At 45.6% G+C, this 23,435-nt stretch overlaps 1 long non-coding RNA gene across 1 annotated transcript; it reads left to right on the top strand.

Annotated features, from left to right (window-relative positions):
- The first annotated feature begins 18,122 nt into the window (after positions 1–18,122).
- On the top strand, positions 18,123–22,869 carry LOC123129948 (uncharacterized). Its single transcript, XR_006463708.1, has 7 exons — positions 18,123–18,436; positions 18,545–19,558; positions 19,658–20,304; positions 20,618–20,858; positions 21,273–21,397; positions 21,881–22,014; positions 22,295–22,869. It is a non-coding gene; the product is annotated as an uncharacterized lncRNA (long non-coding RNA).
- Positions 22,870–23,435: the final 566 nt, after the last annotated feature.

Here is a 23,435-nt window from a genome sequence, read left to right as displayed (position 1 = left end):
AATATTTTTGTGTGTTCGATGACACGTTCATAACATCACCTCACTTTGGAGAAACTTGTTATTTCATGTGATATGATCATATGCATGGGTGCATGTTATTGATGTCCATGCTGTTGGAAATGGACACACTTGTGATGATAATCACCCTCATGTGCCTTGCATGCATACCGGCAGGAACCCGGGAAAACCTCTGCCTTGGGTAGGCATGAGTTTGTCGCCGGTCTCCGTCGGGACGGTTATGTCTGGTATGGCATGGCAAGGTGATATGAGCGGTGACTCTGTTGGTTGAAATATATTCGTCATGCTAATCATGCAGGGAATACTTAAACCTCCTGAGTCGACCGTAGATCGAGTCTTGTGCCATTAACCCCCATACTTGTTTCGTACTACCACTCGTCTCTACAGCAAGTAGAGTACGGTTCAGTAAGTTGTCAACCTCTTTCTAGCACACACCATACAGAGAGGCCATGGTGGAAGATACCGGTTGTAGCTGGTAGGCAGGCCACCTGGTCCGGGGGCATGGGTGTTTCCGGTTGGGACCGAGAGGGGAGGCCACCCATTAGAGCGCGCGATATAAATTTGATCCCATGCTACGCGAGGTTGTAGCCTCCCCACTTAGAGTTTGCTTAACAGGTGTCGTGGGTGATTCCAGACACGTGTGAGATAAGCTGGTGTTTGCAAGTTAGGATGTGTTTTCAACAAAAAGACCGTAGACGGAATTAGTCCCGATGGACTAAAGAAATCCGTTACTCGTGGGTAAAGAGTACACCCTCTGCAGAGATTAAACCTATTCGAATAGTCGTGTCCATGGTTAAGGATTACAGTCTGGGATGGGTCAAGTGTCGGTCTTAGTGTCGGTCTTCGGAGGTGAAACTGTTAACCAGAACTGGAACTACTACCTGTGACTTGTGATAATTATGATTATTATTATAGTAGACTAACCTGTGATATTATTGTTATTATCGAGTATCTCTGGGATGGTTCTACCTCCGGGATATTCACTATGATTGTTTATTTTAAAGCCCTTTGTGTGGTGTCGCTCAGACGCCCGACTGTGGCATTTCTTTTAAAGCCCTTTATGTGGTGTCGCTCAGACGCCCGACTGTGGCATTTCTTTTAAAGCCCTTTATGTGGTGTCGCTCAGGCGCCCGACTGTGGCATTTCTTTTAAAGCCCTTTGTGTGGTGTCGCTCAGACGCCCGACTGTGGCATTTCTTTTAAAGCCCTTTGTGTGGTGTCGCTCAGACGCCCGACTGTGGCATTTCTTTTAAAGCCCTTTATGTGGTGTCGCTCAGACGCCCGACTGTGGCGTTTCTTTTAAAGCCCTTTGTGTGGTGTTGCTCAGACGCCCGACTGTGGCATTTCTTTTAAAGCCCTTTATGTGGTGTCGCTCAGACACCCGACTGTGGCATTTCTTTTAAAGCCCTTTGTGTGGTGTCGCTCAGACGCCCGACTGTGGCATTTCTTTTAAAAGCCCTTTTTGTGGTGTCGCTCAGACGCCCGACTATGGCATTTCTTTTAAAGCCCTTTATGTGGTGTCGCTAAGACGCCCGACTGTGGCTTTGCTTGTTATTTATTTCATAAATTTTAATACTACTATGTTATTGCAATTTTATAAATAACTTGCTTGCACGCATCAGAGATTTATTTATCTTTTGTGACTGACGTCATGAGCATAAAATATTTTCAGCACATCATTGTTATATTATACCTGTGTTCATAATGTTTGTGAGTACATTCAAAGTACTCACTGGCTTGTCCCTGGGTATTGTCTTGGCCAGATTTTCTTGCACGAAGAGGAGCGACACGATGACAGCCCCAGAACCTAAGTAATGGAGATAGCAGCCTCACAAAGATAGGAGTTAACCTGGTCAGCTGTTCCCGTGGGAAATGGAGTCCCATAGACACTGATGTTTCACAACCCGCTTCCGCCATCAACCACTAGAAACCATTTGTTGTACTCACAGGCCAGAATGGCCTCGTACTACATATTTTGTTTTCTTCTTGGAATTTCTGTATCAAGTTGGAGCCTCATCAGCTAACAGTAATCCTGGGGCTGATGAGCACGACAGTCTTTTCAGGAAATTTATTACTCGGAAAACCGGTCGTGACAGCTTCTCCTTTTGACTTTCACATTTTGTCCTTGCATCGACAATCACCCGGCGGAGATCATCATCATTGGGCACATCGTCTGGTTCCTCTTGATCTTCAGCACCTTCACCCGGTGTAGCATCATTGGGCACATCGTCTGGTTCCTCTTGATCTTCACCAGCTCCCCCCGTTGCAGCATCACGGTATTCAGGGGGCACGTAGTTGTCATCGTACTCTTATTCTTCGTCGTCTTCCATCATAACCCCTATTTCTCCGTGCCTCGTCCAAACATTATAGTGTGGCATGAAACCCTTGTAAAGCAGGTGGGTGTGAAGGATTTTCCGTTTAGAGTAAGACTTCGTATTCCCACAATCAGGGCATGGACAACACATAAAACCATTCTTCTTGTTTGCCTCAACCGCATCGAGAAACTCATGCACGCCCTTAATGTACTTGGAGGTGTGTCTATCACCGTACACCCATTGCCGGTTCATCTGCGTGCATTATATATAATTAATTGTCCAAATTAATAGAAGTTCATCATCACATGCATTAAAAGCAAAGTACATACATAGTTCTCATCTAACAACATATAGCTCTCCAGAGCATCTAATTAATTAAACCATACATTGAAACTATGTAAAACATTTTAATGCGAAAACAAAGGCGATCATAATCGCAACCAAGGTAACAGTTGATCCAATGGCATAATGATACCAAGCCTCGGTATGAATGGCATATTTTCTAATCTTTCTAATCTTCAAGCGCATTGCATCCATCTTGATCTTGTGATCATCGATGACATCCGCAACATGCAACTCCAATATCATCTTCTCCTCCTCAATTTTTTTTTATTTTTTCCTTCAAGAAATTGTTTTCTTCAACTAATTTTAACCTCTCGATAATAGGGTCACATACATCCTAGAAAAATAAAAGCTATGTCACGTTGGTCCGCATAATTTTCATAAACAATAAATGAACCAATAGTTATAAAGATTAATGTATATACCACATCCGAATCATAGACAGGACGAGGGCCGACGGGGGCGGATACCAAAACCATCGCACTATATAAGATGCAATAATAAAGTAAGAAAATGATACAAGTATCTATCTAAACATACAAGTAACAATATTTTTCCTTTCAGAAAGAAGATAAGAACAAGAGGCTCACCACGGTGGTGTCGGTGATGAGATCGGCGCCGGTGATCGACGGCGGTGAAGACAGGGGTGGGGCATGATGGACCGCTAAATCTAGACAAATCTCGAGGAAAATGGAGCTTTGAGGTCGAGCTTCGAGAGGAGAAAGCTTAACTAGTGTGGCTCGGGCATTTCATCGAACACCTCATGTGCATAGGAGGTGAGCTAGAGCACCACAAACACCTCCCCTCGCCGGCCCAGAAAAACAGAGCACTGGAGTGCTCTGCTCGCGGGCGAGTGTATATATAGGCACCTCATTGGTCCCGGTTCGTGGCATGAACCGGGACTAAAGGGGAGCCTTTGGTCCCGGTTCAGGCCACCAACTGGGACCAATGGTTGTGGGCCAGGAGCCAGGCCCATTCGTCCCGGTTCGTCCCACCAACCGGGACCAAAAGGTCCAGACGAACCGGGACCAATGGCCCACGTGGCCCGGCTGGCCCCCTGGGCTCACGAACCGGGACCAATGCCCCCATTGGTCCCGGTTCTGGTCCGAACCGGGACTAATGGGCTGCCCCGGCCTGAACCATAGCCCCCTTTTCTGCTAGTGCAAGTTTTATCTGATCTGTTTGATGCGTTGGCTACGCTTATGGCAGAGGCTAACCTGGCAGACCAAGACGCCCACAACGCAGAAATTGCAAAGGTGAGGGACGAGATTACTCAGGCCAAGGCCGACCTAGCAGCTGAGAATGCCAGGATGCCTGCAGAACGGGCTGCTTTGGACGCACAAGCTTATAGGCTCATGTTGGACCAGAATGCGTCGCATGAAGTTCTGAAGAGGAAACATCGATCTCGTTTGCCTCCGGTTTTTGAAGCCAGAGATCTCTTTAACACCCCAGGAGCGGGAACCAGTAACCCTCCGGTGGTAAACCGGGCGGGAGCACCAGGGACGGGCGCGCCGGTTCAGCCTCGCTTAATGGATCCGCCTCGTCAGAACACTATCGTACCTTAGGCTGTCCCGACACCTCCAGGTCATTATTCCAATCCGATGGACAACCTTTTTGCTGCCGCTTCACGGCTGGAGGCCATCCCAATTGAAGGTGATTCCCCGCAGGCGGTGGAAACGCGCCGGGTTAAGGAGCTTCTTCGGACAGCTTTGATCCAACAGGAAGCATACTCATACAGCCGTGACCGAATTCAGTCCACCCCTCGTCCAATTCGGAGCTATAGCAGGCGTATGGATGAACCGGCCGTGTCAAGTAATGCACGAAACCGTGAAGCGCCCCGTGGTAACAACCCGGCAGGTGGTGTTGGTGATGCTCAGGAAGTGGGCCTGAGCCCGCAGGGAGGCCGAGTTAGCAGCGCAGTATGAGGCTCGTCAGCTTACGCCGGTTCGTCCAACCACCTCGGTCGAGCCAGGCGTTACTTCTAGTTCTTTGGGGGTGCCCTGTCTTGTCCCCGCTTTACGCAATGTGCGCCTGCCCAAGGATTTCAAGGACCCGCGCAAGGTGCCAAATTACATTGTGGATTTGTCTCCAGAAACATGGGTGGAGAGCTATGAGATGGCCATGGAAATGCTTGATGTGGATGATGCGGCGTGTGCAAAGTACTTCACCATGATGCTCGAAGGGACGGCCCGTACTTGGTTAAAATGTTTACCGGCTAACTCTATCAGTTCATGGCCCAATTGCAAACCCGGTTTATTCAGAATTTTAAGGATACATGTAAACAGCCTATGTAGATAGTGGACTTAGCGGCCTGTGTCCAGGAGGAAGTAGAATCAACGACCCGTTGGGTGCGCCGGGTCTCGAAAATTTTGCATTCGTCAGACCGTATCAACGTCGATACCGCGGTTATAACCTTGGAAGGCAATTGCCGGTTTGAGCCTCTAAAGTTGAAATTGGGACGGTTGAAGCGCCATTGCAACGGCATGGGGACCCTCATGGCTGCGTTAGTGAAGTATGCTGACAAGGCAGGGAAGGGAAAGAAGAACAGCAACTCCAAAGGGCAGCAACACAACACGGCAGGTCATGGAAACGGAGGCAAGCGTAAAGCGGATAGCGGCATGGACTTTGTGCCTAATACCAACGCGCAGGACAAGGGCCAGCGACGAAAGGGTAAACCGCCTAATCGCAGCGGAGCACCTAGTCCTAACCTGGACCGCCTGACCTATCTATTGAACCAGCCCTGTCCGAAGCACGGGACGAAGGAGATGCCAGCCAACCACCTTTGGAAGGATTGCTACATTATGCAGGAGTTCATGAATTCTAATGCTTTCCGGTATGATCATGGATCAGGTGGTGGCTCAGGATCCGGATCCCATGGGCCGGGTTACGATGGAGGAAATTCCAGTTCAGGCTTCAATGGTAATCAGGGCGGACATAACAATCAAAGTAATCAGAGTAGCCAGTGGGGTTACAACCAGCAGCAGCAGTCGGGTTATTAGAGCAACCCGAAGCAGTTGAATAGTGGGCAGTATCATGTCTTCACCACTAGCTTGGACAAGCGGGACCGGAAGCTTCATAAGCGGGCGGTAAACTCTGTTGAACCGGCCGTACCCCATTATTTACGCTGGTCTGAACAACCAATCGTATGGAGCAGAGAGGATCATCCTCCCCGGGTTGACAATCCGGGTCAGCTAGCGTTAGTGGTGGCACCTCAGGTGGGAGGTTATAAATTCACCAAGGTGCTCATGGATGGAGGGAGCAGCATTAATATCTTATACTATGAGACCTTCCGCCGTATGGGACTAACAGATAAAAATCTTAAACCGTCCAATACGGTATTCCATGGTGTGGTACCTGGTAAGTCAGCATATCCTGTTGGCAAGATAGCTCTGGAAGTGGCCTTTGGAGATGATCATGATTCCAGGTCAGAGACATTGATTTTGAGGTGGTGAAGATCCAGAGCCCATATCACGCCCTGTTTGGGCGGCCGGCTTATGCCAAATTTATGGCATGGCCCTGTTATGTTTATTTACAGCTCAAGATGCTGGGTCACAAGGGAACAATAACTGTTCATGGAAGCCGCAAGATTGCTTTGGAGCGTGAAGAAGGTGATGCGGCTTATGCAGAGTCGGTTTGCGCCACAGAGGAGCTAAAATACTATAAGGACAATGTTGATCCGGCAGACATGACTTCGTTGAAGAAGCCAACTACAGAGCATGATCCGGCCCTGAAGTTCAAATCAGCCGCTGAGACTAAGCTTGTTGACTTCGTACCTGGCGATTCATCCAAGCAGTTCAGTATTAGTGCCAACTTGGATCCAAAATAGGAAAGCGCGCTCATCGAGTTCATTCGTGAGAATCGGGACATTATTGCATGGAAGCCTTCTGACATGCCAGGTGTACCGAGGCAACTCGCTGAACACACTCTTAATGTTGATCCCAAGTACAAACAGGTGAAACAGTTTCTCCACCGGTTTAATGAAGAAAGACGCAAAGCTATTGGAGAAGAGGTAGCCAGGCTCTTAGCGGCTGGCTTTATCGTTGAAGTTTTTCATCTTGAATGGTTGGCTAATCCGGTGCTGGTCCTTAAGAAAAACGGCACCTGGCTGTGCATGGATTATACAGATCTTAACAAGGCTTGTCCAGCAGATCCTTTTGCCTTCCCCCGTATTGATCAAATTATTGATGCTACGGCGGGTTGCAAGCGTTTGAGTTTTCTGGATGCATATTCTGGTTATCATCAGATCAAGATGGCAGTTAAGGACCAGGAGAAGACGGCGTTCAATAAACAGATTTGCCTTTGGAGCCTTCTGCTATGTATCTATGTCCTTTGGGCTCAAGAGTGCCCAGGCAACTTATCAACGGTGTGTACAGAATTGCCTTCATAAACAGATTGGCCGTAATGTACATGCCTATGTGGCTGATATTGTGGTTAAGTCAAGGGAGAAGGAGACTCTGGTTGACGATTCGAAGGAAACCTTTGATAACCTACGGACATACAAGATGATGCTCAACCCGGACAAGTGTGTCTTTGGTGTACCTGCAGGCAAGTTATTGGGTTTTCTGGTGTCCGACAGGGGAATTGAGGATAATCCGGAGAAGATCACAGCTATCACCTCCCTGGCTAAACCGAAGTGTATCAATGACGTTCAACGCTTGGCAAGCCGGATTGCTGCGTTGAGCCGATTTATTAGCCGCCTTGGTGAGAAGGCGATTCCTTTGTATCAGATGCTGAAGAAGACGGAGCAATTCGTCTGGAGTTCTGCTGCTGATAAAGCGTTTGAGGATTTAAAGCGGCAGCTAGCCAATCCACCTGTTCTCGCTGCTCCAATTGACAAGGAACCGTTGCTACTATATGTCGCAGCTAATGCTCGTGCAGTCAGCGTAGCTATTGTGGTGGAGCGCAAGGAGGCAGGCAAGGAGTATCCGGTTCAGCGTCCGGTTTACTATATCAGTGAGGTGCTTATTGAGTCCAAGCAAAGGTACCCGCATTGGCAGAAGCTGGTATATGGAGTTTTCATGGCAAGCCGGAAGCTTAAGCAGTACTTCCAGGGACACCCCATTACAGTGGTCAGTTCTGCTCCCTTGGGAGATATAATCCAGAATAGGGAAGCAACTGGCCGGATTGCCAAGTGGGCTATAGAGCTTGGGCCGCACGGATTGAAATACGTGCCTCGGAGGCGGTCAAGTCTCAAGCACTTGTGGATTTCATTAATGATTGGACAGAACTACAAGCACCTGAAGAGAAGCCGGATCACACCTATTGGACTATTCATTTTGATGGGTCCAGGCAATTGGAGGGCTCGGGGGCTGGAGTCGTGTTAACTTCCCCACGAGGTGATAAGTTCTGTTACATTCTCCGCTTAATGTTCCCTTGTACTAACAATGCAGCTGAGTACGAACCTTTACTCCATGGTCTCCGGATGGCTAAGGAGATGAATCTGAGCCGGTTTAAGTGCTTCGGTGACTCGGATCTGGTGGCTCAACAAGTGTCTGGCACCTGGGATTCCAAGACCCGCTCATGGCAGCATATCGTCGTGAGGTGGATATTGTTGCAGGTCACTTCAAGGGTTATCAGGTGGATCACGTGGACTGAGGGAACAATGAAGCGGCGGACGCTTTAAGCCGGTTGGGCTCTCGACGTAAACCGGTCCCGCCTAATGTCTTCTTGGATATTCTGCATAATCCATCTGTCAAGCTCCCTGGTGAAGAGGATTTGGCTATTCCTGATCCGCAGGCTCAATTGGTGGCGGCTCTTCATGTCATCCCGGATTGGACGATTCCTTATCTCGCATATATGAACCGGGGCGAGTTACCAGAAGATGAGACTCTGGCCAGGCAGATAATCCGGCGATCCAAGTCCATGACTATTATCAATGGCGAGTTGCATCATTGCAGTGTATCAGGGGCGTTTCAATGCTGTGTGTCTCCTAAGGAAGGCTGTGAAATCTTGCGTGAGATCCACGAAGGGGACTGCGGTCACCACGCCGGTTCAAAATCTTTGGTGGCTAAAGCGTTTCGCCACGGTTTTATTGGTTAACTGCTCATGCTGATGCAGAGGACCTGGTCAAGCGATGTGATGGCTGTCAGAAGTTCTCAAGACGCGCTCATGTGCCGGCTCAAGAATTGAGGATGATTCCAATTACCTGGCCATTTGCGACTTGGGGGCTAGATATGGTTGGACCTTTCAAAAGGTCCAAGGACAAGAAGACCCACCTTTTGGTGGCGGTTGACAAGTTTACAAAGTGGGTGGAAGCAGAACCCGTTAGCAAGTGTGACGCAGCCACGGCGGTTCAATTCATCAAAAAGGTGATCTTCCGGTTTGGCTTTCCACACAGCATCATCACTGATAATGGTACCAACCTGTCCAAGGGCGCTATGAAGGAGTTATGTCAACGTGAGCACATCCGGCTTGACGTTTCCTCAGTGGCTCTCCCACAGTCCAATGGCCAAGCAGAGAGGGCTAATCAAGAGATCTTGGGAGGCATCAAGCCCCGGCTTATGGTTCCTTTGCAACGGACGCCGGGTTGTTGGGTTGAAGAGTTACTATCTGTATTATGGAGCATCAACACCACACCCAACAGATCGACAGGATACACGCCATTCTTCATGGTCTATGGAGCGGAGGCTGTTCTGCCTAGTGACATCTGTCATGACTCACCTCGTGTAGCGGCTTATGTTGAAGCGGACAACAAGGCAGCACGGCAAGATGCTCTGGACCTGCTGGACGAGGAGCGAGACATAGAGGCCGCCCGTTCGGTGATTTATCAGCAAGATCTCCGTCGCTATCACAGTCGCCGAGTCAGAACCAAAACCTTTCAAGAAGGCGATTTGGTACTTCGGCTCATCCAAGATCAAACTGACCTGCACAAGTTATCCCCACCTTGGGAAGGACCTTTCGTGGTCAGCAAGAATCTGCACAACGGGTCATACTACCTGATAGATATCCGAGAACACAAAGACTCGCGTACATCAGAGGAGGAGAACAACAGGCCATGGAACATAGCTCATCTACGGCCTTACTATACTTGAGCCATAGGCTCTAATTATGTACATATTATGACAATGTATATATTATGATCAATGCAATAAACCGGAGCCTCAGCTAAAGCGGGGTATCTGTTATTTTTACATCATGTGTGGTTACACATAGTTTTTGTCTTAAAGCGGCCTCCGGTTTACCCCTTGAGTTGGCTTTTCCAAAAAGCCTTATATCATGTCACTGGGGGCTTGGTCGTGTTTGAACCAATGCAACACCCTTTGATAGGCGAAATCCACGTAATCACTTGCGGACTTGATCACGTCTGAACCAGTCACGCATCTTGATCGGCCTAAGGCAACAAAATCACTTGGGGGCTTTGGTCGAACCCGAACCATCGCTACACCTCTTGATCGGCATAATGCCACTGCATCATTTGGGGACCTGGCTGACTTGAACCATAGCTACGCTATTGGGGGCTTGGTCGTGTCCGACCATGGTAATGCCACTTGATCGGCTCAATAGCCTCTTTTTGCAAATGGTTTTATCTTTGCCTTTGCTTGAATTTTGTTTCTCTTTTGATAAATATTTCTTTTGTTGTGTTTTTAAACGGACAATTGTTAAACCGGTTCGACTGTCAATCGACGGAACACAGTCAATTCTTAATCCGAAGACTATTTGCCCGGTTTGATTTTTTGTTAACATCCTGTTATGGAGTAACACCGGTGTTTATCATAACCCGGAACGGTTTACCTAGTAAACCGACATTATATACACAGGAGCTGTTTTCTCCTTCAACAGTGTGGGTTTTTTAAACTCCGTTTCAAGATTGGCTCAGCTAGCTTCATGCCCCATGATGGCAGGTGTTATGCATCACAATATTTGATCATATGTTTAAATCTAAGATATTATCTTCGATTTCATGTCCATAGATATCATGACCCGCCTGGCGGTACAACCGCAGCGGCGCTTTAAGGTTTTTGACTGCAGAAAACAGTTTGGAGATTGATAATTCAAAGGAAGCATAAGTTGCAAATAACTATGCACGAAGGCATATCAAAACCAAGTATATCGGCTAGCCTATTACAAGGCAACACGGTGCCCAGATAAGATCATTGTTTTTCTGCATAACACAAAGGAGCAATAATTTAAACCGGTTTCCGGTTCATGCTTGGTCACCTGCTTGGCCTGATGGTTGTGGGTCATCCCGCGCTGCTTCAACCTCTGCTTCTCTACCCAGCGGCTGGAAATCAACAGTTGTCCAGTCGATTCCAGTTAATGCTTGAAAGACAGCTTCATGATTGATCAACAACAACGATTCAATGTCAGGAGCGTAAGTATGCTTACGGATTGGGGGTATAAGGTTCTCCGCTTCAGGAATTGGTGCAGCCACTCGTTTGTTTTGGTCATCATATTGGGCTTGATACTGAGACAAATCTGCCTCTTCAACCAATTGACAAGCCAGAGGGCGCACTTCCCGGTTTATCGCTCGAAGATCCTCTTCAGTGAACTCTGTCCCGTCTTCCTTCAAACTGGGGTAGCCCTAGGTCGCTTCAACAGGATCAAAATCCGGCACCCACGCTTTTGCCCGGATTAAGGCATTGATAGCACTAGTTCGAGCAGCAGACTTCTTCAGCTCTTCAACCCGGGCAGGAAGCATAGACAACCTTTTAATAGTGTCCTGGATCAAGACGGGTGCCGGGTTGTTGTGGGAAGCAATACAGATGATCCGCTGCGCACCAGTGTACAATTGCTCTATCAATGTATAGGCGGCTTTCAATTTCTTCCACACATCTGATCCCAAGTGACTAATGCGTGTCCCTGTATCATTCAAAGGATCAATAAACCGGCCATTACATGAGAAGGCCTCATTACTTCAGAAAACAAGAAGGCTTACCAAAGACAGCAGCGGTCATGGCATGTACTTGCCGCTTTACACTGGTCAATTCATCCACCACCGGTTTAAGTGCAGCCTCGGCCTTCTCGGCTTGTTGAGTTAAAGCGGCCTTTTCAGTGGCCCAATCCGCTCGCTCTTTGTTGTAGCCCTCCTTAAGCTTTTCCATGACGCTTAAAGGGCCGGTTAATTCCTCTTTTGCCTTAGTGGTTTCAGCTTGTTGGGACTTCAGATTTTCTTGCAGGTAGGCGATTTGGCTTTCTCTTTTGCTCAGCTCAGCCTGCATACAGACAATAATATGATTCAGATGACGGTACAGAATTGAAGTACCAACCGCATAACAAGTTATGCCCTTGGTACTTGGGGGCTAATGCATATTTCCTCTTCATCCTACAATTTTTTTACAAAGTCCCAAGCTCAATACAAGTATTCAACTTGGCACTTGGGGGCTAATGGCTATTTGCTCAATAACTACTGATGCTGCAATCTTTATTACCTAAAGTCCCGGTTTAACTGCATTAAGTTGAACCGGCCCTTGGGGGCTACATCAGCAAAATTCAGATAAATTGAAGTTCACATTGGAAAGTCCCGGTTTAAGTTGAAATATTAAACCGTCACTTGGGGCTATTGGAGTTGACAGATTGAAGTATACAAGCAGAAAAGCATATGGGAATTACCTCGTATTTGTCCTTCATCATGTTAACCAGACCGGCTTCATAGTCACGGCTGGTGTATAGCCGGTTCAGATAGCCGGAATGGAGATCTTGGGCGTTCAGAGCGGCGTAAGTGGCCAAATCGGCATTCCATTTGCCCTTGCCAATCGCAGCAAACTCATCTTTGGCAGTGTGTTTGGATAAAGCGACATGATTGCTTGGCTCGGTACGACCAATGCCAGTGATAACAACATCATCATCTTTTGCTTCGCCGGTTTGTACTAGAGTCGCCGGTTTGTCAGCCTGCTTCGACGGGATAATTGTTCTATCAATCCGGACAGGGCTTGTGGGTTGATCAATAGGGCCTGTGGTATCAATATGTGCTTCTTCAGTGGTGAAGTCATGGTCTTGTGGTGGTGGGTCATTCAGCACATCATCACGGATGGGTTCTTCGGGATCTGGTATTTTGTCCGGTTCAGGAGCCACATTTTCTTCTGTCGCTTTGTCCAGATGAGCCTTCTTGCTTGGCCTAGGCTTGGCCCTGAAAGGAATAAGAAGGATCGCTAAAGTGTATATTAAAAAAATGCATCAGAAATATTATAAGGAATATGGCTCACCCAAGCACCGTTTTGAGTGGTGGAAGTTGGGTGGCTGATGACTCGCCAGAAGACGAAGGAGAAGTGCCCTGATAATCGTAGTCAGATGGATTAAGAAGTTGACGAAAACAACCCTCTTTGGGACAAGCATTGACAAGAGAGTTAGAGACCTCTGAACGGCGTTTCCGAACCGGACTATTCGGTAAAGCGGCGGAGGTAACTACCTAGCCGCTGTGCCGAATTGTGCGGCGAGCTTCATGCTGTTGTGTCTTCACAAGAATTTTTGGGTCCAAATAAGCAAGAGGATGAGAAAATTTAACTTTCCGGTTTGCCCGACGGATTTTTAGTGAGGGCAAAGGGTTTGAATCAGAGGAGGGAGTGATTACCTCTACAGCATCAGCATGACTGACTTCAGCGTCGTCCTGGCAATGATCATTATCAATAAGGCGTGTGAAAAATAAACCAAGTGAGTCAAGCTCTACCTCATGGTCCGGATTACCCACATCATCATCAGCTGGTGGATCAGAAGATGCAGTGGTTTTCTTCCTATAAGCCGGTCTCTTGACAACTCTGGTCTTTGGCCGGGTTGGTCTCTCCGGCTTCTCCGGTTTCTCTTGTGGAGGTTTTTTGCTCCAAAACGGATCATCGCACTATTTGAAAGATGTTGATGTTAACAGTTGATAATTTGAACAGGCAGATTCAATAAAAAGTATAAGGTATGAGTCTTACAGCTGGCGGTTTGTTAATGGCACAAAAGGGAGCCAGGCCGGTTTGAGCACAAACAGCTTCCGGTTCATTTAGTATCTTTTTCACAGATTCTGTAACTTCGTCGTCTGTGAGCTGGATATCAATGTGTCATAGAGGGTCTTTTTCAATTCCCGTGTACTCGCACATCAAACCGGAGCGCTGGCTTAAGGGCAATATGCTCCAAGATATCTAGCAGCGAGCAAGGTCAACCCCTGTCAACCCATTAGCCATGAAGGCCCTGAGTTTGGATAATTGAGGAGCATATTTTCTTCTCTCCTTAGCAGTCAGCCTTTGTGGGAAGGGATGTGTGTTGCTTAGCTGCTCCGGGCGGTAACCCGGTAAAGGATTTTCGTCAGAAGGAGAGGTATCTTTGCAGTAAAACCATGTTTGATTCCATTCTTTGGGATGGCTGTGCAGTTTGGCGTGAGGGTAAGTGACCTCTTTCCTCTTTTGAATCGCCATACCGCCCAATTCTGTATTAGGACCGTCAGTAAATTCACTGTGGCGGTTTAGATGGAAGCAATCTCTGAATAATTCAACTGTGGGCTCCTCTTGAAAGAACACCTCACAGAGCACTTGAAAGTGACAGATGTTGGTTACGGAGTTTGGGCCAGTATCTTGCGGACGGAGTTGGAAATTGGCTAAGACATCCAGGTAAAATTTTGAACCGGGAGGATTGAAGCCCCGAGCTAGATGATCAGCAAAAACAACAACTTCTCCCTCTTGAGGCGTGGGAGGACATTCTGGGCCAGGGACCCTCCAGTGAATGACATCCTGTCTGCTTAAAGCGCCAGTTTTGACTAAATTATTCAGTTGAGTCTCGGTCACGCGAGAGGGAACCCAGTTGCACTCATACACTTGTTTAGCCATAGCGCAGTCTGCAAGGTAGTAATTACCGGTTCAGGAACATGTTGGCAAGGTATACCCTGATGCATATATTACTAAACCAGAGGCAGTTGTTTATAAACCGGAGTTTTACAAAGCGGCAGTGCCTGGCTAAGGAATTCTGGCGGTTCAACAAGGGGACTAATGGTATATACCGGTTTGTCAGTTTTTCTACAAAGTTAAACCGCCTGGTCTAAACATTGAACAGTCAAGACTGCAGATGAGTAAGTACAAAAAAATAGATTTCACAAAATTATACTACAGCTTTGGATATGGAACATGTTCATAAAGGAGATAAATATTCAAGGCCCAAGAGGAGCAGTGCCGAATCAATGAGCGAAGGTACGGATGAGATCTATGGTCTTGACATGCGGAAGTGAAAACGGAGGATAAAAACTACTGCTACACAGAGCAAAGATTCACAGACTCGTCTAAAGGTCTATCATATGAACAAGAAGCAAGCGATGAACGCTACGGAACAGGGAAACCCTAGAACAGATCTATAATGGAAAGGATGGAAGACTTATCGGAGCTGAGGAAGAAGCGGAAGATCGCCACGGTGCTCTATTACGCTTAGGGTGATGCATCGGCCAAAGTTGGTGCAGAAGTTGACGGCGGCGGCGGAGCTTCGAAGCTGGGCGATGCGAGGAAGACGAAGCAGAAGGGCACGAAGGGGAAAAAGAAATGACCCTTCGGTCCTATTTATAAAGCAAGGGACATGTGTCAGGCGCGAGTATCAAGGGGCTGCGAGTTTGGAAATGGAGCTGTGGCCTTGATTATCGCAGATCTATTAAACAAGAAGGTATCATGGATAGTTTCTCTATGACACATGACGTCACGCCGGTTTACAGCAATCAGAGAAGATGACATCACGGCGGTTTACCAACTACAAGAAGATGTAGAAGATGAAATTTTTCCTAAGGATTGACATGAACCTGTTCAAATCAATCTGGGGCCTAATGTTGGGGATATTACTACTGGGCGTAAACCGGCCTATCTGGGCCAGGTTAACTTCATCCGTAGTTAAGTATGTTAAAGCCCATGAAGGTAGATAAGGGCTCAAGACCCATAATCGGTTTAAGCCCTGTAGCCGTAAACCGGCGTTGGTATGTAACTTGTATTGTAAGTTAGGAATAAGTAGAGACCAAACCAGACACATCTATGAGCCGGTGTTGGGACTCTGTAAACCGACGGGCGTCACCCATGTATATAAGGGGACGACCCGGCGGTGGTTCAGGAACAACAGACAACAACTCGAGACTTAGGAGAAGCTTGTTTGCTCCCTAGTCATCGAAACCCCATCAATTCCATCACAACTAGACGTAGGCTTTTACCTTCATCGAAGGGGCCGAACTAGTATAAACTCTTTTGCGTCCATGTGTCCGCTTTAACTCCTTCAAGCTAACCCGTAGCGATGGCTCCACGACTAAGTCCTTTCATGAGGACATCTGCCGTGACAAAACCACGACAGGTTGCATCTTGCATTGATTTCTACGTTGTACTGCTTCTATTTTTTCGAATTGTCACTTATGACAAGACACTTTTAACTTGGCAGAGTAATATTGGTTGCATCTTTCATATGGTGTCTAGCTTGCATTACTTCTATTTACTTGAAAATCCTTCTTCTTAGTTTGCACATCGTAGCTGTGAATATGTCTTGCCGTCCTGTTTTTCTTACATATTCCATCCTCATACGGTTGTCTTACATCAAAGTATTGCTTGTTTGTATCATGCATCAATGAGTTCTGAAGAGTGATTTCTTTTGTGTTGTGGGTACAGCTTGACATGGCAAAGTCGAAAAAGAGTAAGGAAAGTAATATAGTAGGGAGTGTTGTTAACTCGTCGGGTGAAACGGAAAAGGTTCTGTCGTCGAGATTCTGCTGGTACTTATAGTGCAGTAGAAGGTCCAAGTCCACCGGCTAAATCTACAAACACAGTATCACCTGCTCCACCAGCTGCAGCATCTGCTTCAACTGTACCAGCATCTCAACCAGTTACTCGTTCGTTTGCTCCGGAACTGGCCAGTTCCCAAGGTGCCTTCACACCTAACACTACTTCCGAAGCACTGCTGACACAACAGGACTTGGCAAGGTCAGATGAACCTCATGAGCATCAACACCAAGACGGTACCTGACCGAGTCAAGTTGCAATTGCATGCTCATTTATATGTACTCTCACAGTTTGATGTACACTAACACTTTTCATATTCGTTGTTGAACTAGCACCACGGCGCAAGCAGAAACAGACATCAGGGATAATACTTGACAGATTAACAAAATCTAAAGGAGGAAGAATGGAGATCCATTTAGAGGCAGGTTTAAAAAGGCCATGTGATGCTACAGAGTCAGCCAAGTTAGTATCAGAGGGAGCCGTTGCCGTTAGGTGTCATGCACGTATCCTCCCAACGTGGATCCAGTACAGGAATGAGACAGACAATACCCAGTTTAACACCTTCCTTGACCATTTATCCGTAAGTAATGTTATTCATCCCAATTAGTAATATTGTCTTGCTCTGTCCCATACTTTCTAGCTTCCTCTTAATAAGACTCACATTCTTTTTTCAACAGATGAGGTTCAAGTTGGATCCGAAAGATGATGCAACTAGACAAGCATGCACTCATGTTTTTCAGTCTGCTCTGCGACAGTATCGGTACCACCTTAGAAAATCTCACTTTGAAGGCAAGGCTAACAATGAAATCGCCCAAACATCTCCAGTGGAATATATTACAGATGAAGACTAGACAGCCCTCGTTAAACACTGGTCTGATCCAAAGTATCAGGTAGGCTATATGTATTTGATCAGACTACATATTGAACTTGTATTTATGTATGTGCCTTATAAGTATATCTTCTTCTAGGCTAACTATTTGAAGAACAAAACCAACCGTTCTAAAGTGAAATTTCAACAGACCACAGGATCTCGTAGCTATATTGCACACTGCGAGGCAATTGTAAATAGCTGTCACTTCCTTCTTTTTTTGTGCCATATTATCGTATCTATATTGACTTGTTCCAAATACAGAGAAAATCCCGTGCGGACCAAAAAGAAGCTGAACCGAATGCAGTGCATATCTTCAAAGATTGCCACACCAGCAAGATGAGGGGCATGAGCACACCAGTTCAAGCCGTTGTTGTAAGTCCTTACTCCTCCTGCCTTGAACTGATTGGTACTGTGATGTGTTCATTTAACTACTTGGTTTGCAGCCAATGTCAGTTACTCTGTTCACTTTTATTCACAGTTGTCTTAACGTATCATTTCACCTTACATGGTTTAAAAGAGATGAAGGATATTCTTTTGGTCTTGATCTGTAATCTAGTTGTTATGTTCACGTGCACACACAATGATAAAATAGCCTGTTTGTTTTATATTTGTTTGCCCATGATATGAATGATGTCATACTATGTTCATCCTATTTTAAACCATGTCTCTTTATCCTTAGATGTCAACGAATGTGAGGAAATAAACAATACACTAGGCATGTTACATGGACATATGTTCCGAAAGTGATTTTATTATGTAGTTGGCACTACAATACATGCTAATCTCTACTCCTAATGTCTCAGTTGGTGAATAGTCTCCGCGGGTTTTTTTCGCTGGTTAATTTTCGTCTCCCCCCTCCCCGCACCCCACGCACGCACTAAAAAAACCAGACCGCACGAAAAAGCGCTCGTCCCCGATCCCCTCGACTAAACGCCGCTGCCCTCGGCGATCCCGATCCCGATCCCCTTGACTAAACGCAGCGTGCGATCCCCTTCCCTCGAGTAAACGCCGCCGATGACCTCCCAGATCTTGTGCGATCTATCTCGCTGCCGCCTACGTCCGGGGTGGTACCGTCCGGGGTCGAGGCCAACATCGGCGTCATCAAGTGCGGACGTCGAGGCCCCCGACTCGTGGGCCGCCGCCGCCATCATCTCACCACGGGTCAGGGCGTGGCTGTGACCGCCGTGCGGGCAACGAGGAGCGCCGCAAGGGCGTACCGTGGAAGGCCTGGATCAAGGAGGAGCACAGGTATACCCCGCGTCAAAATCTCAACTGCAATCCACGAATTAAACCAGGACTCTCTGATCCGCCGGTTACTCATCTCAGGTTTGTCTCTTCGCATTATTTTTTTTCCAGATCGAGCAAGAGAAAGTGTGACGTGTGGGAGATTGGCCGGGGAGGATACCGCCGTAGGTGACGCCATGAACCGAGGCTGATGTTGGAGAGCCGCGGCTCTGCTTGGGAGCCGACCGGTGAGAGGCAGCTCTCCGAGGTGGTGTTGCCCGTGGCGGGGAGGGACAATCCAGTGGCCGGCTCGCACCCCTGGACGCTCCTGGGGCGGGCTGCGGTCATGAGAATTCTAGGCCATGATAGTGAGTGTGACGGGTGCGGGAGCAGCATGATGCCAACGACCACGAGCTTTGGGTGCTTAGTGTGTTGGCGAGGCAGAGAAGGGATGAGAGCGAGATAGACATGTGCGTGCATGGATTGAGAGAGAGAGAGAGAGGGAGGGAGGGAGAAGAAGAATTGTGCTGCTGCAGGAACAGGTGTACGTTCTATAACATCTATACTTTAGTTGGAAATGGCAGCTTCACTGAACTGCATCAGTTGTAAGCTTCCCTAAATTCATATATATCTATAAAGTAGGGCACTTCTACCTCCCTGTAGTAATAAAGAAGTATACTGTAAAATTCGCAGATGATTAATACTATTTTGTTTGCAGGTTCAGCCAATTCCTTTGAGGTATTAACAAGTAGCCGAGCTTTTGGTATCATCTCTACTCAGGGAAATACATGTCAAATCCTCATACAAAATGTTGATCTATTGTTCTTCTAGAATTATAGATTTCTGAATAATTAGATGGCCAGTTATGCAACACAATATTCCCGTAGTATTGAAATCTTATGTTCTGCAAAGTGTCCTTCAGCAAATGGCACTTGAACTTAATATGGGATACTCCAAATCCATAAGAGCAGGCTATATCTGATATTTTCTCCATACAGAGTCGGCAGACTTGATTTATGTTTTCCCCTACTTGTCAATATGATGGCCCGTTGTACTTGTCAATATGATGGCCCGTTGTAAATAAATGAGGCTTGGGCATCTCTTTTACTTGGGAACTACTTTTCAGTGACAGCTGTATTGACGAAGGTACTCTTTTTTTCTTAAAGATTGATTTCTTCGGTGGTGTGTGTTTTACTTTACAGTTTTGATAAGATTCCATGGTCAATACACTTTTTTTCCCGACAGGGAACTACGACGGGCTTACGCCTACCTGAACTATATTCTAAATTATCAAAGTTTACAGCAGATTACAGCAGCCTCAAAGGTAAAATGATCTGAACATTTTTTTCACAATACACTGGTAGTACATAGTAATAGCCCTCTTAATAATTTCTATATAAAAGTAGGATCTGAACATTTTGTTGAGTTGTTTTTGCACCAGATCATTGGCCATTAGCGGTTATCTACGGCACTAAAACTTGTTGATCTCAACACATTCACCTCACAACACTTGTTGGCTGAAACATGTGCATTAGCACCAAAGAAGTTGAGGTCAAATTAATGAGGTGATAGCTAAACCCTTATACTGAATATATTTGTGTTTTCTTTTGCTTCAAGTATGTAGACATATATTCCTTGATCAAAACTCATCTACACTACTGCCACTAATTTGCTTCAGGTCATCGACTTTAAGATTGATACATATGTTTCTCTTATTATGCAGGAGTTGTGTGATCTGAGGAGAAACTATTCTCTTGCAAATCGGATAGTTGTTGTAGGAATTAAAAGGCACATGATTGTACTTGGATTTTGTTTCTACACGTTCCTCGGCCCTAATGTCTACATGAGGTGTGAGTGCAACGGGTTGAGGAAATCACATTACTATAAGAATGGTAGGTAGAATCACGGTGATTCATGCAAAAGCTACTAAATTTATCATATGATGAATCATATAATTTATCAGCTGCCTCAACGGCTCACACTTTAGCGAGTCTTCATATTTTAAAAAATACAAATGAATTTGATAATTGGATCAAATGCAGTTATATGTCTTCCACTTACTTTGGTTGAATCCAAAATTCTGTTAGAAACATAACAAACCACTTAGATATATGAGGCATTGATCTATGCAAAACTGAGAGATGTCGTGCTTTTACAGTTCTTATGATGTCTGATTGAATTTTCTTATCCCACATTTTATTTCAGATGCCGCAGCAAAGAAAATGCTGTCAGCCTTGGACGATCCATTCACTCGATTCTTGAAACCATTACCCATTTTGAAGCAAGAATAGCTAGCACCCAAGGTGCCCTTGCAGGTGTAGGTTTATCCATTGGCTACCCATTGGAGCATCACTTGCAGGGCTCTCTGTAATGTCACTTTTTGTAGAAATGACTCTCTAGAGACGCAACATAAGAGCGCAAAACATTTGACAGCAGATTGCTTATGGTAAGACCTGGCTATCATCAATAATTTTAGTCCATTAAATGCGGTCTTAGTGAAAGGGTGTTCTTTTATCATGGTTGAAGGTTGCTTGACTTATGCTAGGTGTTTTCATACTTTTCGGTCTCTACTTGACTCTTGCGTACCTACTTTTTAGTGGCCAGCAATCTTGCACTGATGCTTGCTAGGGGTTCTCAAGGAAATTCAATAGCCAGAAAAATGATATGTTTCATTCACTTCTTAATAGTAATACGAGTATTTTGTTTATTTCCTACTCCCTTTTAGTGGTTACTGATTAGTCACTCTTAAAGGTGAATGCACATGCATAATAGGTTTGTCATGGCTGCGTTTTGCAGCCCCTGGCTACTGGAAAGTAATCTCCTTTGGATGATTTGTATTTTTTATGGAATTTGTACTTAGATAACACATCCAAGGAAGGAAGGAGATTGAGGTCGGCGCCTCCTGAAGGCATGCATGCTCGTCACTGAGAGAGGGAAGGGCATCTCTTTTTTTGGGTTGCAATTTCCACCTTGTTGTTGGGTGAGGTGAGTCATGATTTCTCTCCTCCCGCTTCATTTTTCAGTCCTCTCTAACTTCAGAAATTTCCTAATTTGTTTGATCTATATGTATGTAAAACATTATGATTAGGATCCCTCTATTTGATTAATTTCTAAGTTACTGAATTATAATTTCTGTTTTGTGCTCATGAATTGCATACTTGGAGGTTTATTCGATTTAGAGATAGCCACACACGCACACGCACACATTTGGAGTAGGTGGCTACAACAAGTGTCTGGTTCAGTCAACCAAATTATTGCCTTATATTTTAGTTAAATTTATTGCTATGATCTATAAGAGAAGCTGCCATTTTGGCAATAGATGCGCGATAAAGTAGTGATTGGTGTTGGTTTAATCCATTATCAAATGTTTTGCCAATAAAGGAAAATTACCTTCCACATACATTTATTGTATTTCTGTTTCATGGTCCAGCTGATTTGTTGTTTGGCATACCTCTTGTGGATAATCAGACATGGGGTGCATGGCAAAATTAGGACAGACTGAAGGCAGCAGATTCCGTGTCGGCCGTGCACTTTGAGGAGGACATTGTCTTTGTATAAGTGCCCTACAATCGTCCCTTTATAGCCACAGATAAGGCCTTCAGGTAGGCTGGACCAAGTGTCATACACTTATGTATATGTATTTGTGATGATCTTTTTAGCATTCTTAATTGATGACATTTCTGAAGGGAGATGATCCTCAGCATTTCATAGTTATTTTTCGCACTGTTGTAAGATCAAGTTTCACTTTCGAACTTAACTTGTTATCAAATAATTTTGGAACATAATTTTACTTTTACCTGCCCTCCACAGAATCAAAGGTTCAGGAGGACTTTTGTTGCTCTAATGCTTCTTCGTTGACCATCTCACCGTTCTCCCTTGCAGATGGATATGGCCGCATAAATCGCACCGATGGATCCAGTCCTTCGCCAGGTCCAACGTGCCTGCACCGGCCTCAAGCACGGGAGACACTATTACCTTGTGATCTAACTGGTTACCACAATCAAATCCATTTTTGCCCATTTAAATTAGTTAGCTCAGTTTTGTTGATAACTGAGTTTCATTGGTTATATATACTGAAGTGTCTTTGTCATTCTGTTTTACAATATATTCTAATTGTCAGGATTTTTGCTACATTTCTGGTGTAGATTTTAGGGACATTACCGTAGTGCTAATGCCTTCCGTGCAGGTTATTCAGTCAGCGCATATTCTGTCTTTTGGCATGTGTATGCTTTGCTCTTGTGCCCATGTAATCGTGACCTGTAATCAGTCCATGATCCTTGTGTGACGTGATCACAGAAGTTGGGCATAACAGCATTGTTACTGAGAAGATGCGAATATTAACTTAGGGATCGGAGCTGAAGCTCTGGCTGATAGCAAAGATATGAAGTCTTAGCTCTGTCTATGTTTGCAAGTATATTGTTGTGACTTTTGCCCCCGTACTGGGCAGATGCTTCAGAATGGAGTCACTTCTATGTGTATGGCCGCTGTAACCACACAACATGAATTATCCCCTTTTTTTGATCTGAAATTCTAGCTAGAAAATTGTTGGATTAACTACGATTTTGTCTTATTTACTACTAGCATTTATTCTTATCTCTCAACAAATTGTTGCCCCTATCTAAGACAGTTGGAAGAAGAGGGCTTCGACTGGGAAACAACATGTTAAAGCAATACCTCTTGTTGAACCACCCAAAACCAAAGTATCCTCTTAGATTGCGAGAGGCCTGTTGTGTTTAGTAAAAGACTTGGCGTAAAATATCCAAAATATCAGGAACCCTATGTATTCGGCAGACCTGAAATACTAATATAAGTATATCCAACTCTTCCTACGATTCCCTTCCTCACCCATGGACGTAAACCATGTCTCTGGCTTTGTAAGTCCAAGGCTCCAAGCTAGGCGTTATTTTTCAAAAAGTTTTCATTGATTTCTAATCGAAACATCTCCATTAGCGTAACCCTACCTGGGTACCCCATCAAATGGCGGGAGGCATTCCTGGAGTCAACGGAAACATGTTGACCAATT

The sequence above is a fragment of the Triticum aestivum genome, chromosome 6A, assembly GCF_018294505.1.
Source record: "Triticum aestivum cultivar Chinese Spring chromosome 6A, IWGSC CS RefSeq v2.1, whole genome shotgun sequence".
Classification (NCBI taxonomy): domain Eukaryota; kingdom Viridiplantae; phylum Streptophyta; class Magnoliopsida; order Poales; family Poaceae; genus Triticum; species Triticum aestivum.
This window is presented reverse-complemented; position numbering and strand designations above follow the sequence as displayed.